The sequence below is a fragment of the Metopolophium dirhodum genome, chromosome 2 (genome assembly GCF_019925205.1).
Source record: "Metopolophium dirhodum isolate CAU chromosome 2, ASM1992520v1, whole genome shotgun sequence".
Lineage (NCBI taxonomy): Eukaryota > Metazoa > Arthropoda > Insecta > Hemiptera > Aphididae > Metopolophium > Metopolophium dirhodum.
The window spans coordinates 43,071,731-43,086,275 of NC_083561.1; positions in this window are offsets into that span (position 1 = coordinate 43,071,731).

A 14,545-nucleotide genomic window follows, 5' to 3' on the forward strand; every position below is an offset into this window, starting at 1 on the left:
TTACGTACATTTCAAATATACCCGGGACGCAATTTACGCATGTTTTAAAAGTACATTTACGTAGTATATAACTATGACCTTTTTTGGGGGACGCAATTTACCGACTCCGGATAATATACTGCTGCGAATCAGAATTTTAATTTCAGGCAACAGAAAAGTTAAGATAAATTTTAAACACCATACACCGAATATTAAATAACGTATTGAAAGTTTGAGTCATATAGAGTTGGTACATTTAACGGGCAACTAAGTGCACAGGATCAGCTAGTGTTATATTATATGATTCACAAATTATCCTTGGAGTGGAAAATATCGAGTGGTTTACCACGTAACCTGGTAACCTCACTTTTTTTTGTAATCAACAATACTCCAAAGGCTCCATATATAGATTAAACATCTTATCTAGATCCTATTTCTAGATGCTATTTCAACTTGTCATAAGTTTTACGTCATACTTATAAATTTTCTGAAAAGTAATCCTATGAGTAAAAATATACAAAAAAAATCAAAAACTTCGAAAAATTTTGAAAACATTTCAGTAAGTGCATTATGCCAAAACGAGTTTTGAATTTTATCATGATATGTCATTCAGTTATTGGTTTTAACTTTAAACTATATATTAATAATATACCTACCACTATATTGAAACGAGACGATTGCTCACACTCATGAGTGGTTAATGCAGGCTCGCAGTATTCAATCCAAATTTTTATATTCAATTTGATATTACATTTCATTTTTTGATGGTATAATATTTTTTTTTAGTATGTACTATATACATGAACAATGTTTAATGTACTTATTTTTATTTATAATATCTTAATATTATAATATTATATAACTACAAAAATGTTGAATAAACAGTTTTTTTAAATTTAAAAATATGACATAAATATATAGACCGGATATAGCAGAAACTTGACCCACGTTAATATTTGATGTGTAAAAGAAGATCCTTGCATGTGCATAATAATAAGAAATATGCATACAAATATACAATTATTATAAGTATAGAATGAATCTGCCGTAGTCCTAAGAAAACAATATTAAATTTCTCAAACGATTCCCAGTCATGCGGTTTCACCGCTTTACTATTAAAATAATCCCGGTTGGCCTGTTGAAATAATGTACCATTAATTATACAACTTAATTTAAGTTGTCATTTTAGATTAACATTAAAATATAAAATATTATAAAATATTTACCCAAACAAAAAGCGTGCTGGATATTAAAAAAAAAGTGAGTTGTCGTATGGGACGCCTGGCAGATATGAAGCATCGAAATTATTTTGTATGGAACATGAACATTGGTAGATGTATTTAATAAACTTATAAATCGCAGGTATCCGCTTTTTTAAAATATAGTTTTTTTTCTAGAATAATTTGCTCATACAAAAATTATGAATATAAAATATATTAGATTCTGAGCGAAGTGATGAATGTATCGATTTTACAGTGATGTGTGTTTTTTTTTTTTTATTTATTTATTTATATTTTTTATTTTTTTTGTGTTTGTCATCACCTTTTAGGACAGTAAAAGTGCTTGGATTTTCTTCAACAGTAACTTTTCTGATAGGAAAATGAATCTAGTTGAAACTTTGGGGGATCAAAAGTAAAAATATCTCAGTAGTTTTCAATAATGACATGAAAAACAAAAGAAAAATTAATTTTAAAACGGGAATTTTTACGCAAAATCTGTTTTTGCAAATTTTGGTTTTTGGTGTAACTCTAAAACAAATGACCGTAGGTACATGCAATTTTGACTGAATATTTATACTAGCATTTTCTATGTACCATAACATTTTGATTTATTTTGAGCTGTTTACAGACATTTTCAGTTTTCATTTTTTTTAGTTTTTTTTTCTATAAATATCAATAACATTTTATTTGTTGGGTAAAAAAGCTTGCAAATTTAATACAAGGTTCCTACTGTATTTTTATAATAACATTTGAAAAATATTAAAAATCCTTAGTAACAGTTTTTATTTATAAGCATTTAAAGTTCACTTAAAGCATTATTTCACTGAATATTTGCATTAGCATTTTCTATACAGGATAACATTTTAAAAATAATTTGACTCTTTTTGAGTTGTTTACGGACATTGTCAGTTTTCAATTTTTTTAGTTTTTTTTTACTATAAATATCAATACAATTTTATTTGTTGGGTAAAAAAGCGTGAAAATTTAATATAAGGCTCCTGATATATTATTACAATAGCAGTTGAAAAATATTGAAAAAGCTTGCAGATGAAACCTTGTACACCTGAAAACAATTTGAAATTTTGTCCCTGACGTAACAGTACAATTACCTAAATGTATATGACTTAAAACAATATATTTAAGATGATTTGATTTGCAAATCAAAATCTCATAACCTACGTGGTTAAAACTTAAGTTCTAATAATAAAAAAACATAGGTACCTATAATTATAGGTAGGTACGTAAAGTAAAATTCTTTAAACGTTTGCCGATACTATAGTTGCTATAGCTAGTGATTTATCGCTGACTGTTGCTTTCACGTTTAAAATAATAATAATAATAATAATAATAATAATAATAATAATACACTGGCTTGAAGCCAAGGTGAGCAGAGTGAGTAATATAATGTCCAACATTCAGTACATACACCTATACTCATGTATAATACGAACTCCGTGATCCGTGTACCTCAGGCTGTAGCCCATCCTAAATACAGTTGCGAAGAGCGTCCGCATTTTTATGTATGGGTTAATTCTTAAATTCTTAAATTGTTGTATAATTCTATACTAAACATTGCTACAATGCAACCGTCTCTAGCAAGCCAATTTTATAACACGGCAAAATTATAATAATTATAACATAGATACCGTAAAATACTTTAATAACTACCTATAAATGTACACGAAGACACGACGAGTGACTTGAACGCGTACACTTCAGTATCTCGGTAGAGTATCTATTCTATATTATGTTTTGTGTCTTGTGTGTATAGTACCATATTAAATGTTGACGTAAATAGATGCTTACAATTTGCATAACGATTGTAATTATAATTAAGTTATAAAAGTTTCCTATGTGTCAACAATGAAGTGATATAATCTATGTAAAATTATTATAATTTATAATAGGTAAGATGCAGAGTTGTTATTAAGTATAATAAAATAATCCTAGCGTTATTATTTTCATTTTTAAATAATGTGTATAGTTCTGCATGGATAATATATTTTAATTATTTTAATGAACACATGTCTATTATAAATTAATTTTCTTATTAAGTGATGATATTATATAATATCTAGAACCAGTATACTTAAAAATTAAAAAAAAAAATAATGGAAAATATGTACAAAATATTATCCATAAAAAATACCGGAAAATGTGCAAAAAAATCTAGATATGCAAATTTATGTATACAAACAAAATTTCAAATATATTTTGTAAAAAAATCTGGTGATGTGATTTCTGAATCTAAAGAATGTGTATATTATTATAGGCAAAATTAATACATTTTCAATTATTGACTATTTAAAGTAATTTTAGATTCTGAGCGAAGCGATGAATGTATTGATTTTACAATGATGTGTGTTTTAGATTCTGAGCGAAGCGATGAATGTATTGATTCTACAATGATGTGTGTTTTTTTTTTATTTTATTTTAGATTCTGAGTGAAACGATGAATGTATTGATTTTACAATGATGTGTGTTTTTTTTTTTATTTTTTTATTTTTGTGTCTGTGTACACGATAAGTAGTCGAAATAATGCTTCGATTTTCGACTTCAGTATCTTGTTCGATGGGAAAGTGAATATCGTTGGTGCATTGGGGAGGTCAAAATTTTAATTTCCCAGTAGTTTTCAAAAGCGATGTGAAAAACAAAAGAAAAATTAAGGAAAAACGGGAATTTTTACGCAAAATCGATTTTTAACAAAATCGATTTTGGTTATTGGTGTAACTCTAAAACAAATGACCGTAGATGCATGAAATTTTCACTGGTTGTTTATATTAGCATTTTCTATACACCATAAAATGTTGAAAATATTTTGACTCTTTTTGAGCTGTTTACGGCCATTGTCAGTTTTCAATTTTTTTAGTTTTTTTTTCTATAAATATCAATAAAATTTTATCTGTTGAGTAAAAAAGCTTGAAAATTTAATAGAAGGCTCCTAGGTTATTGTTTCAAAGGCAGATGAAAAAAATTAAAAATCCTTAGTCACAGTTTTTAATTATAAGCATTTAAAGTTCAAATTTTGACAAAATACGGAAAAATCACGAAAAATAGCAAATTATTTTGATGAGAATTCATAAAAATTTTTCTTTTCAAATCTAAGATTTGAAAATGTAATATAAGATTACTCATAAGTTTGTCTACCTTTATCAAAAAAAAAATGTCTAGAAGAAATTTAAATTAAATTTTTATGAGCGTCTGAAATTTATATTTTTACAACATTTGATATTTACTCGATTTCTCATGTAACAATTTTCTTATTTTATTGTAATTAAAAAACGAATGACTGTAGATACTTGAAAATTTCACTGAATGTTTATATTAGCATTTTCTATACACCATAAAATGTTGAAAATATTTTGACTCTTTTTGAGCTGTTTACGGACATTGTCAGTTTTCAATTTTTTTAGTTTTTTTTCTATAAATATCAATACATTTTTATTTGTTGGGTAAAAAAGCGTGAAAATTTAATATAAGGCTCCTGATATATCGTTCTAATAGCAGTTGAAAAATATTAAAAATACATAGGCACAATTTTTTTTTATAAGCATTTAAAGTTCAAATTTTGACAACATTTATCAAATTTATAATTTATTAATTATTTTGTAGTTAAAAATTTATAAATTTTTAACTTTTATGGCTAAGGATTGAAAATTTAAAACAAGGCTCCACGTAAATAGGTTATATTTAAATTACTTTATTCACAATAATATCATCAAATATACTTGGTAAAATCATAGGCTGACTGACCGTTTTCGCTCAGAATCGTTTTTCTTATACAATGATATTATATCATTGAATTCAAATTTAACACCATCCATTACAGTGACCCACTTGTAACCTACTGTACAGCAGAGCGACATCCACTTATCCACCTTTTTACATATGATTCAGATATTTAAGAAACTTCCAATTTAGTTTGTGTAATTATAGACTTTTACAATATATTGAATTATTTTAACTTTAAAATGAGTATCAACATTTGGTTATTTTCATCTTATAATATTGAAAACGTCAGTGATTGTGACGGTCTAGTATTTAAAAAAAATTCTGTATATATTTAAAGCTATTTTTTTAAATGTTTATGAAATGCATAAATATTGTATGTTAGGTACTGAGCAAAAAAAATAAATTTATAATTTATTTTTATTAAAAGATGCAAAAATACTTACATACAATTTTTAGCATTAAGATCTACATATTATTTTGAAACGTAAATATTTATAATCAGAATTAATATTAATAATAATAAAAAAATATAGGTACCAGGTACCTATATCAATTATCAATTTATATATAAATCCGGGCTTCAGTAATATTTACATACCTAGTACACACTACATAAATACATAATTGTACATTATAAATGAATATACGGTATGATTAGTGGTTTATTTAGGAATTTTTCAAGGAGGGCGTCCAGCTAATTTGCCAAATACATTTAGGTGGAGAGCTTCACAACAAAATATATTAAAATATATATTAGATGTTTAGATTGGTATTTATGGGGCCAATGGGATCCCCCCTCGTAAATACGCCACTGAGTATGAAATATTTTAGTACATAAATATTTACTGTAAAGTAACATTCATAAAATGCATCTTATATAATATTATATTGGGTATAATTACCTTGATAAGTAACCTTTGAATAATTACGTATTTAGGTACTTAGGTACAATGATAAAATAATAATTTTGGTTTGATATTAGAATTAAACGTTATTAATTGATGAACTAAAATTTAAAATTATTATATAAACGTAGGTATTTATCATTTACGTAACCATATGCAAGTTGTAATACAACAATAACTTGTGCAGCACAGCATAGCACGTCATGCGCAACATAGGAATTTAGATATATTTTCATTTCATCGGACCTATGAACTAATCTAGTGAAATGATAAGAATTTTGAAAACAGATTTTAATTTTTCTCTTTTTTTCAGATCGACTTTGAGAAATAATGAATCTAAGAAAAAATCCCACCAGACAAAATATCAATGCTAACCTAACCTAACCTAAATTTTTCTTAGCAATTTTTACTTCATACTTTATCATCAGTCTTAAAACTGACCAATAGTGAATTTCAACGATACGCGTTTTAAATAATTCAATAAACGGTCGCGGTTAAAAAGTTGTTTCGAACGTATAGGTACGTTTTTTTTTTATTTTTACTATTTTATATTAATTTACTTATTTATATTTTATCAAAGTTCCGTATGGTTTCATATAATATGGTCCTTGTCATCTGTCACATGTCAATTACAAATTGTTTTCAATTTAAATTTTAAATATTAAATTGCAAATTATGAGCAATGCCATGTATAATTCAGGCACTCAACATTGGATCAGATAGGCGACCTTGGTGAACGTAAAGTTCACGACCCGCCACTGCGTATTACCCATTGAAATATAATTAATTACGTATAAATGCGTGTATTTTTTTTTAATAACGTAAACAATAAATATATACACATAATTATAATTTATAATACAACATAAATAAAATATAATAATTCAAATTTTAAATAAACAAATGTACAAAACAACTTTTTAACACACCCGTTTAATGCAGTTCAAACGCGTATTTAAATATTTAGTTATTTTTTTGACGGGATTTATATGGAAGGGATTTTATCCAGACGAGATTTTGGTATAGCAGGATTTTTTCCGGGCACTTGTAACAGTATACAAAATGGCCCAACAGAAACAGAGACCTCTACTCATTAATCACCAACCCGAAGGCTGAATAATATAATATGTCCACTATTTTATGCTGATTATATTCAAATTAATACAATTATTAACTGTAAACACGTTGAATAAAAATATTTTATTGAACTTGTTGATTTTTTTTTTATATATAATTAGGTACATATTATAATAGTTACCAGCTACTGATAGTGCAGTACCGAACTAAAAATTTGTTACATGCCAATACAAACACACCTAATCGCCTGTACATAATTTATAATACAGCTTATATACATGCACTATATATTATGGGTCATCTCTTTCAATTGTCAACGGGTGTTATTTATGTGCTACACTGCTACCATACTAGTGTTGATATTGTATATGGTAACGATTTAGTTTACTGTTGTATAGTTAATGTGAATCGTGTAAATTGCGACCGGCCAAGTTAAATGGATAAATGCATATTGTCTATAGATACATCAAATAAATCTAAGCTTCCCTATAATAGTATGTCATGGAGAAGTTGGATCAAATTGTAAGTTTAAAATTTAAAAAAATTTAACAACTTTGCTTCTTGCCAAAAAAAATATGTTTAATTTTGTCAAAATTGTAAAACAAACATTTACTTTATACTTAGAAGTGCTTACATACGTACAGAATAATTATATTTTATTATATTATATAATTTTATACATAGTGTAAGGAGACGGGTCTGCCATGTAAACCCATGATGATAATATTTAAGAAAAGTAACGATTTAAAAAATGAATATTATAGTTACCTATATAATTTTATTATTTTAATACTATCTGAATTTGAATATCTACATTGTTAACACAAATATGAAATGTAGTCTTCATTATTAGGTACTTCAAAAGTATCCACTTTATTAGCATCGATATTCCGTAGTTCATTTCACCCTATAAAAAAGTCCAATGGCATGTAGTAATGGCCGAAGCAGCCTTGGAACCCAAGCATCAAATCGGCTCGACCTTCATCCAATTCAGCGTTCATTTAACCACCCACGCACTATAAATAGTTTCTAATATTAAAATATACCGTTACGTCACTGTTCTGATATGCATTGTTCCAAACATTCATATGAGTGTCAGCAATACAATTAGCAAGAAGGTCATTCAATCTTTCTAATAAAATTCCAAAATTTTGTTATTCTCATTCAATTGATTATAATCTAATGTGTGGCCCTTATAGCAATTTTATGTGGACCAATATATTATAAAATTTATAATATATAGATATACAAATAGACATTATGTATAAAAGCCACGAACTAAGGTAATATGAACTGAGAACTGCGGATTAAAACGTATGGATAAATTTATTTATTTAAATTAACGTTATCACTTGTTTGATAAATCTGGTATTTTTAACGTAAAACTTAAAAAACAAAATATGCTTTAGTATTACTGGATTAATTTTATATTGAGGTGTAATTGTCATCGAAATAATCAAACCCATCAATACCATCAATACATTGGTTGATGCTATTCAAATTAAAAAATAACATTTTTTACTTTATTTTTTAATACAATTTTAACCTGTTATTACTATCATAACTTTGTTTGTAGATACCTTGTTAAATTAATATATCAATGTTAAAACAGTTATGAACTTAAATAAAATACATTTTATAGGTAGAACACAAATTATTGAAATACCAGTGCCTTCAAGAAAGTATTTTTTTATTTAAATAACTAATTGATTTCAATCAACATATACGTCGGCAATTAATAATAATTCAATTTAGTTACGAAAAAAATGGAAAACTCATTCAGCTGTATAATAGTGGGTGATGATTGTCGAGTGTATCTACTTCGTAATTGAAGTAATCAATACAGGTTATCTGTAATAGAAATGTTCAATTTGAATTCAATAATTAGGTATGTTGTATTTTGCTATTTGTTGAATTGATTTATGAAAGAAGACAACCTATGTTTCTAAGGATTTATTTAGATTTATTAAAGATAAAGATTAAATAAAGATTTATTTTGTTGAAAATTGTGATGAAGGTATATAAGATATACCTTATACTGTATATTGTATACCAATTGCAGCCTATATATTGAAAACTGAACGTGAGATAGTTTCTATTTTTCAAGGATTTGTGTAAAGCATTATCTTTCACTTCAGATCATCTTACTAGACGGCCCTTAATCCTTATTATCACACAATCGAACTTTGAATGTTTTTATATTATATTTATTACTCACGGTCTTCAATTCGATAAAATGTCTAAAACCTAAATATGAAAAATCTACTACCATTTTTCATTGTAACTGTAAATTAATCAATCATTTTACATGTCGTGGATTTTTTCCAAACAACTTTTCTGTGGTAGTACATATTATTATAACCAACATTTAACTATGATTAAATAGAATAATGACTAACGAGTTCAGAATTCAGAATTACTTCTTACTCAGAATAAAATGTCAGTGTGTCACACAGTTTTCATTTATTTTTAAATAATTTGTTTCCGTTACAAACTTGAAATTATTATCTTATTTCTTATATAACATACCTATTTACAATAAAAATGCGTCGAAATAATTATTAATTATATACTAAAGAATGATAACACCCCTACTTCATTAGAGAGTATATTAATTGAATATATTATATTATGGATGTTTCAATAATTATTCAACTTCATTATATTATATTTCTTCATAATTCTCAATGCGTTAGCCGACGAACAATACATTATCACAGGAAAATATCTAAAGGTTATCCAAAGAAATTATTAATATTATATTATTAGGTATTTTAATAGAGGATATAATTAAGTATATGGTTTTAAAATTTAGTCTTAGATAACAGATAATATCGAACTTTATCATTGTCAATTATTCATGGACTTTTCGTGTTCTGCTATTCAAAACTTGATATTTCATTATTACTAATTATTATTCAATTATCTTATTAAATTTTAAATAACATAGAAATAGTGTGAGAAATACAAATTAAACAATAGGAGTTCAAATATATGTTCATACTTCATAGATACAATGTTGTTACGAAATCGCTTGCAGAGTTCTACACTAAACTATTGCAACATAATATTATATAGGTACATAAATATATAATATATCAAATATGAATATTAACATTTTTTTATTTCTCAATTTATTTCAAACTTGCTTACAGAATGTTGATGATGTAACTTTGAATCATTTTATTCGTGTTTAAAGATTGTAAAGTGATTTGTCAAATTTGTGGTATTTGTATATTTTAGAGACTCACAAACGACGTAATCACAAAAGTAGTGTTATAAGTGTTAGATATTTAAGTGTGTTATATAATAATTGTTTTATTGTTTTTAAAAACAATTATAGCCTTCAGTTATTATTTTAGCTTATGTCTCCAAGCTAAAGTTTTGTGTTTGTAAATATTAATGCTTAACATTGTGTATTGTATATCTACCTCTTTATATTATATCAATTAGGTTCTGGTAGATACCATTTAGATTGCATGGAAAAAGTGAAAAAATAATAATTGTCAAGCTACTATGTATAGTAATCAAAATAATCAAAATTATTTATCTTATGAAAAATAAATTAAAAATTCAATGTTATAAAAAAATTAGAGCTGGATTAGAGGGGGGGGGGGGTTATACTTGGGAGATAAAGCACCTATACCATTTCACATATTGAACTTTTTTTAAAATTATAAATTACTTAGATTTCAGGTATCACGTAGACCTAAACGTAAGCTACTGCCAAAAATAGGATAAATTTGTTTTCACCTCGAATAGTCCGCTAAGGATCTTTTTTATCAACATAACACCCACCATAGAAAAATCCTAGATTCACCACTGAGAGAAATGTTTGAATTAGAAGCATTATAAAAACAATTAGAACACACTAAACAAATCGTAAGACAAAACAAATAAGTTAAAAATTAGGTAAAATAGATTTCAAAGTTAAAAACTATGTTTGTTTTTTGATTTATAATAAATAAATAACAATAGGAATAATGTTATAATATTTCTATAATAAATTTGCTCTAAAATATTTATACTTATATTATTATTATTATTGTTATTTAGTTCTATAAAAATGGTTCGTTTTACTTATGTATTGGTTGTACTGATTATTTCTTTCTTTATAAAAAATTAAAACATTCTGACTTAACTTTTTTGTAGATTGACCACTGTATATAACGACTGGTTATAATCATTTGTTTAATATCGCTGAGTATCGGCTTAATATCGCTAAATCCAGGACAGAGTTCTAGAAATTTCAATTAATCCAATGAAATACAACTGAAGAACCTAGCTTAGGTAGTTCAACAGTTAGTCGGCCTCAGTCAGCACCACTAGGCCACAATAAGTGTTTATATAGTAAGCACTCGGCCGACGGCCTGAAATGACATTTACAGTGATCGTGACTTTTATATATTATAGAGTCGTGTTGGACCATCACAAGAGAGACGTGTGTGACGGGTTCCATAGTATAGTCAATAATAATTGAGCAGTGATCGTTGAGGTAATGAGGTGAACTAATAAGAGTGCTCTCCCGTTTTTCCTTCATTTTTCTTTTCTTTTTCTTTGCGTTTTCGAATACTATTAGGAATTTTTTACTTTGGACCCCCAAAGTACCAACTAGATTCACTTTCCTATCAGAAAAGATACTGCAATTGAAGAAAATCTAAGCATTTTTAATGTCTAATATAGGTGATGATGAACACAAAAAAAATTTTAAATTAAAAAAAAAAAACACAAATCATTGTAAAATCAATACATTCTTCGCTCCTCCAGAATCTAAAATTATTAAAAATTAATAAAAATAAAATGTTGAAAAATAAATTCATTAATTGTTTCAAAAATAAAATAAATAAAACATGTGTAGTCCGTGTCTCTTCGAATCTAATAAAAAACAGATTTATGATATTATATTTATTATCTCAGGAGAAATCGCAATGGGTAAATCCTTGAGGGACACCCTGTATCATATACAATTATTATAACAAACAAATAATAATAATTAACCGGATACCGTATTAATAATAACAATATAAATATAAAATGTTCCTAATCTGATTGGATAAATGTTTCTTAGTTTAATTTTAACTAGTGCTGAAGGTTTGTAGGAAAAATAGTACATTTGTGTGAAATGTGTTGCATAACCGAAACATCTTAGGGTTATGACGAAGTGCTAGACGTACATATTATAAACGCGATAATTTATCATCCATAGCAATCCACACGATTTAAACTGATTTTACGTGGACTATTGATATTTCTATTTTATAGCTATTTTATTTTAATCAGTTTGGTTATGAGGTAAAATAGTACTTAACTTAGGGCTTAGATTAATAATTTATAATGCATTCATAAAACTATTAAAATGTTAACGTTATATTAATATATTAAATATACCTTGGAACCTAACCTAGGTTAATAAAATATTCAATTTTTAAAGTACATTATTATATTTTATACACACGATGATAATTTAAAATGTTATAATATTTTAGAATTTACCCGGTAGATTACGATCTTTGGTGCAATCTTCGATGATCTTCCCCACACTTAACAAAAATATAATGGTAAAGGAAATTTGTTTTTTTTTTTTAAAAATATTTTCAATGTTTCTAACTGAGTGGTCTAAATCACTCAGTGCATTGGTGATTTTAGTATGGAATGGTGCAAATTTCTGATAACGACCCTGTACGGGCCGGGAACAAACAATAATAGGCCGTGGTGCCCGGTGTAACGTGCCGCAGTAAAATAATAGAAGGATGATGGTAATAATATAGATCTTGAGTTTTATGATATAATATATTTGATTTATTTAATTTATTCTACTGTGATTGATATAAAAAATACTTTAAGTCCAATTATATGACTGAAGCTAGTGAGATGTGACTATAGTTAACTAATGACTGTTCTTGAGCTAGTCGGTTGTTCGTCTGATGAACGCTTGTCCATCAGCTCTCCTCGATGGGTCAGTTCCTGTCCCTTCTTTATTCTGTATAACCGTACATAGTCATCTTGCGGTTAGGCCTACCGTGGGATTGTCACACGCTTTGCACACGGCCAGATGTCTGACATATTATATGTGTTGTTGTTGTGCATTTGTGGTGTTTTATTCCACATAACCACACAAGATCTATACCGTCATATTATACGAGTTATTTATATACGTAGTCATATATATATTGACGCACGCCGTCCATGGTCACGCGCTCGATATTCGTTGTACTACTACACACGCAGCGCATAAGCTAATATTATTACTATTAAGTACCAATTAGATTCACTTTCCTATCAGAAAAGATACTGCAATTGAAGAAAATCTAAGCATTTTTAATGTCTAATAGGTGATGATGAACACAAAAAAAATTTTAAATTAAAAAAAAACACACATCATTGTAAAATCAATACATTCTTGACAGTGCAAATAGGTATCATAGCAATTGCTTTATCTAAATCCATTTTACTCATTTTTTTCTTAACCACTGACTCTAACTGCACGTGAATTACGCTTGAGTCTGACCTAGTACCTAAACGACCTACGGTTTGTTTTCGTGGCGCGGTACCTATCTGTTCTGTTAAACTATGTGTTCTTACTAACTTTTCCTTAATAGTTTTTTCAGTTTTAACTATGTGTTTCCTAGTTTGTTCTAAAAATTCTTTCTTTACAGCGTCTTTTAAAATTGCCTCTTTTAACTCTTTCCTAGATTTATATTTTTCAACTTTTATTGAACTGTCCGCAGAACTAGTGTCAATATCTGAACTATCGGATTCTGACATATATTTATCTAAACATTACATATATATAATTTTTAATAAATTATATCTACTAAATTTATTAATATCCTATCCGCGTGAGTAATTACCAACAGTATTTACTCTACATGTATATACTATTATTGATTTATAAACTAATAATACGTAACTACCGTCACCAAAAAATACGTAAAAATTATTACTTATAAAATAACTATCATGCACAAATAATAAAAAGAAATTACGTAAACGCGCGTCGTACGTTGGATATGGATGAGTACCTATCTAATAACACGTAAAACGTAAAACGTTCGACCACCTATGTTACGCGTGTTAAATTTCGATACGGTATCCCCTCAGCCGTTTCCCTCGCCATGTTCCGCGATGTTTTTATGCGTACGCGCTCGTACTACGCTCGAATATTATAACAAAAAAAAAAATCCCCGGTTAGCTACTCCGTAAATCCCTCCAATAATATTCGACTTCCTATCCCTTATTTTTCTTATTACTAATTTTTCCCTAAATGATTTAATTTCCTAATTTACGCGCTTTACCATTTAATCTTCTAAACACTAACAATTTATTTTTTTTTAATAATTATTCTATCAACTTATTCTTAGTAACGTTATACTATTTCTTATCCTAGGGCCCCTGTGATTAATTCCTTTTTTTCCAAAACTTTTCAAAATTTGACGTCAATTACTTTAACAAGGTCATCTACTGCCTTTTATTTCAAAATTTATTTTCTTCAATATAATATATCAATTAACTTCTTTCAACAATTATATTCTATATTTCAATTCAAAATTCAATATTTCACTTTAATCAATTATTCTCATATATAATTAAAAAATGCTACGCGCGTGCATCAATTTCCTAGATCAGCCTATC